The sequence below is a fragment of the Cricetulus griseus genome (assembly GCF_003668045.3).
Source record: "Cricetulus griseus strain 17A/GY chromosome 1 unlocalized genomic scaffold, alternate assembly CriGri-PICRH-1.0 chr1_1, whole genome shotgun sequence".
In the NCBI taxonomy this organism is placed as follows: Eukaryota; Metazoa; Chordata; class Mammalia; order Rodentia; family Cricetidae; genus Cricetulus; species Cricetulus griseus.
Window position 1 is genome coordinate 263,242,799 of NW_023276807.1, and position 4,926 is coordinate 263,247,724.

The 4,926-nt window shown below is 37.8% G+C and overlaps 1 pseudogene; it reads left to right on the forward strand.

Moving 5' to 3' along the window:
- The first annotated feature begins 3,354 nt into the window (after positions 1–3,354).
- On the forward strand, positions 3,355–4,220 carry LOC100754374 (annotated as a pseudogene).
- The last annotated feature ends 706 nt before the right edge of the window (positions 4,221–4,926 follow it).

Sequence of the window (4,926 nt, forward strand, 5' to 3'; positions counted from 1 at the left end):
TCAAAACTAATGTGTTACACTGTGAAATTTCCATAGTTATCAAGTTATTCCAACTGTTTCTCCCTTTCTTCTCAAGTACTTTTTCCCTTCCTAGTTCATAATAATGTATTTTTTATTTTAGTTTCTGGTTAATTATTTTAGTTTATGTATGTGAGAGAAAATGGACAATATTTCTATTTCTAAGTAGTGAGAGAGTGCAGGTTGTAGAAAGGAAGCTGCAGTGGATAGATCTTTAGTAGTGTTGTAGTTCCCATAACCACAGGTCATCATGATGGGGCCCAGGGACAGAGATACACACCCTACAGTATTGAAGGTAAGTGTTATTAGGAAGGTAACTATCACAGAAGAACCACAGAGCTACTGTGGAGAAAAAGACAAACCTGTGAATTTCAAAAGACACAAGGGAGTGTCTGTATTTCACATGTTTTAGGTCCAAGGAAAGGTTGTATATCATCTGCCCTTATGTAGCTTTCGAGGCAGCATTCAATATGTTATATTTCAAGGTTTTCTGAAGTCTGATCTCTAGCAGACCTAGGCTTGCTTCTCAGCTACTGACAGCACCACATTTGGAAAGCAAGATCCAATTTGCTTATTGCTCTTGTAGAGAGACTTCAGGGATTAGAGAAGTGGAAAAGATATGGTCAGATTTCTGGAAGCTAGGCAGGGACAGTTAGAGAATCTGGGATCTAGACGTAGGCTCACTTGTCCATTTTTTATTTAATTATTTTTTAAGTTTCTCAAGAATGTACAGTTAGACGGTGTATACATTAATTTGTAATAATAGCTGTCAATCATTTATTTCCCCCTTATAAAAAACAAAAGTTTCCCTTTTGCCCAAAGGCTCTGGCTAAACTATTTCTTGCTATATCAACTATAAGTGGTGGGTGTATATTTCTATGGCTTCTTGCTGATGCCAGGGGAAAATCTAATATGTTTACTCAATATGTTGGGTGTTGGCTGTGTAGTCATGCAATGAGCGGATGAGGTCAAATCTAAACTTGTCATGGTCATGAAGAGTGATTTGTCAGAAACAACATAATTCTATTCTATCATAGTTATATTTCTTGTTCTTATATTTTTGGTTGTCCCTTTTGTCCTGTCCATTGTATTTTTCTGCTTTTCCAGATGGAACAAGAGCACTATAGGCTTTGTATCTCTTTTACTTCTGGGACAACCATGATTAATTAACTAGATAGACAGGTCAAGAAGATCTGATATAACACTGAGTAAGAGAATGACTATAGAAATAATAATTTCACAAACAGGAATATATGATTTTCAATATTTCTAATCTAATGCATGAGCACTGTTATAAGTGGTAGGTGATGAACATAACTCTATTAATACACAATATAAACACATAGCTAGTTTCAATGAGTAGCTATTTAATGTTCACATTCTTATTTTTAACCCCAAATAAATTTAAATAAAAATAGATGTATTCACCTATTTTTCTTTTAATTCTAATAATTTGTTTTCTTAAAATCATACTCAAATTTTCACTGGACACTAGGCCCACCAAACTAGGATCAATTCTTAGACCTATGTAAATAAGGTCTAAATGTTGCTTTTTGATAATAAAAATAAATAAAAATGTTATTTTATTTCTTGAATATAAATAATAAGAAGAAATATAGTAAGAAATAAAATACTCATGTCTTTGTAAAAATATGTTTCTTGTCATGTGAAACCGCACAACCTTCGTTTTCATGGAAAACTGCATGATCTCACATAGTTTGTTGCTAACTGCTGTGTTAGAGAGTAAAAACTACAAGAAGTTATAGCTCACATTTGATGGGGATTTTTTTTCATTCTGTGTTTAAAATATGTTTCTCACTGAACATCTCTCCCATCCTATTACTGTTGGAAATACACACTACTCAAGCTCTAAATTGGAAATACTGTCCTTCAGACATCATCTCTCCAATATAGGAGTGCCACTATAATGAGCCTTGACAGTTACATTTGTCTTTTGTAATACTATTTAATGACTCCTCAAAATTTTGTCCCATAGGATTATTCATGAGCAATAATTTTGATGGTCTGGAATTTTAATTTTTAGTCCCAGAGAGTAAAAATTTACTTAGGTGAGTCGGTATTTACTAAAAGAGGCAGCATAATATAAGAAAGGTGAAGGGAAATATTTATTTGCACAGCACTTACATGGAGAAAAGAAAACCATTAGTTTCAATGGTGTCTTCCACAGCCACTAACAAAAAATGATATGTGGGGTTTCTGTTTGTATGGTGGCATACAGCTATGCAAAACTGTATACTACCCAGTGAAAAGTCACTACATTTTGTACCAAAACAAGAAGATACTTTTAATATTAATATGTGTTTATTTCTAGAAAATTCAGAATCTCACTCATAGTGTTCATGTAGGAGGCAGTGTTTAGAGTCTTACATTGCTATTAACTATATATCCTGGGGCCTCTGTACAAGCATTGTTAGTGGGAAAACATCAACACTTTTGAAGTAGTTAAAAGTGCTTTCAAAACCATAGTATCAAATCAAATAAAATCAAGCTACCTGTAGTTTCTCCTCCCCACAAGTTGTGACAGAATATTTTGAATTTTTATCAGTTATTAATGAATTTACTACTGAGCTGAGTTTCCCTAATGTGAATTCAACAAAAGATTAACAGGGTTTCTTGAATGGTTGTCGCTAACAGGGATTGAATAGTGCTGAAGTATCATGATTGAAAACAGGTGTGTTAAGGTCCAGAATAAAAACTATTAGGTAAATAGTATATAAAAGAGACAGCTATCCACTTTCAAAGAGAATGTAAAATTCATCAGTGTATTATGATGAAAGAGACTCGGAAATGATTTTGTGATATTGTTTAAATCAATGATGTGATAAAGAAAGCTGTGGTAAGAAAGCAAGGAAAAATAGGATGACTTCGTTCTAGATTGTTCAGTCGATCAAATGAATAGAGGCTGAGCTTCCAGTCTCAAATGCTTGGGTTCTTGGGTGGTAAATGTTTTAGAACAAAACATTTGATTCTTCTCTTTTAGCTACTGGTTGATTACAATTATTGATTCAATCATTTTCATTTAAAGATAATTAAATCAGTAAATGTACTTCTATAACCACACTTTTGGAGGACAACCAATTGAAAACTTAAATCCAAGCAATGTGACAATTTAGCGTGGAAGAAATAAGAAGATACAACTTTTGGTAAATGGAACATGTATAAGGAGTGGTTTGCCATGGTGACCACAGTCTCGTTTCATCCCGACTAACACTCCTGGGTCCAGCATTCATTTGCATCCGTTCATAGGCACTCCAGTACTTGTTTGCAGGCGATGCTTACTGCACACCACAGAGTTGGTCGTCGTCTGTTTTCAGCATGGCCTGGCACTGTCAGGCCTCAGAGCTCGATCTTAGCTGGATCTCCAGATTTCCAGTCAATCAGACAGCCATTCTGAGGCGGGAAGAACAGATCCAGGCTTTCAGGACTGTGAAGAAGGAAGGGCAGGTTGCACGGCTCCTGAAAGCTGTTGCATGTAGAGACCTCACCACAATTTCTGGGGACGACACGTTTTCTAAGGTTCAATGGCTCTGTGACAAAGCCAAGTACCCAATCCGGCAAGATCTCTTCAAAGCTTAAAATATGCACGACAAAGTCATTACCATAGCTGCGGTCTGTGTTTATCCCACCCTAGTGTTGGATGCTGTGAATGTGCTGAAGGCTGCGGGCTGCAGTATCCCTTGGCTGCAGTGGCCGCCGGCTCTCCAGCTGAGCATACTCACTATTGGAGGAGATCAGACTGGCAGTGGAGGCTGGAGCCACCGAAATCGACATGGTCATTAAAAGAACCTTGGTGCTGGCCGGCCAGTGGGAAACCCTCTACCAGGAGAGCAGTCAGTTTCGAAAGCTCTGTAGGGAGGGGGCACATCTCAAAACCATCTTAACCCCTGGAGAACTCGGCTCGCTCACCGGCATCCACATAGCCAGCCTGGTAGCAATGATAGCAGGACAGATTTTATTAAGGCCATTAGAGATTTCTTCTGGAAAATTGGGGACAAGGTAGGCTTTAAGGCTTAACGAGGTTTCCACGCTGCAAAGGAGTCCCTGTCATAGCTCTGTCTTATAAAGGAGAGAATGAGGGACGAGTGGCTGACACCCGACCTCTTCCAGATATGGGCCAGTTCCCTGCTCTCAGACATGGAGAGCAGATAGACCATCACGTGACTGATCTTCGGATGTCTTAGGTCAGGAGCCAGCCCAAAATAGCATGTTGCAGTGAGTGAAAAAACAAAAAATGACTTTTGCATAATGGCCAAGGTTATGCAATTTAAGAATAGGTAACTGACTTTTCCACCATTAAGATCTCCCCTGAGACTAACTCACAAAACAAAAGAAGCAAACCAACAGAATCTATATGTGGAACCCCGATCAAATGAGGCCCAAATGTTCCGAATTATTAGGCGGTCTACACTGACCAATTTTATGAAGGTCTTCTCTAAACAACTCTGAACAAAGTATTCCTAGTAGCCCGTACTGCACCAAATTCTGAGGAGAAAATGAAATTAAGTGGCCTGAGACACCAGACTCTAGGGCATGCACGAGGGCTTGACAAAGGAAGGTGCTTGCTACCAAAACTGACCACACGTTCAGTTCTTATTAACTGCATGGTGGAAGGAGAAAGCCTTCTCCTATGTGAGTGTCCTATGACACCCACAAATCTGTGCCCCCTACATCTGATGCATAATAAATAAATAAATAAATAAATAAATAAATAAATAAACAAAATGTAAGAAAAATTGAAATGTAACATGGCCTCCCTCTGCTGCCTGTAATGTGGAGCCTTTCCCTGGCTATCCACCTGAATTTCTGTGGTGGACAAAACTCTTTCATTGTTTTGCTAATGAAATTCTTTTGTTGTTATGAGAAGATGTGAATACCACTGAGTTTTTA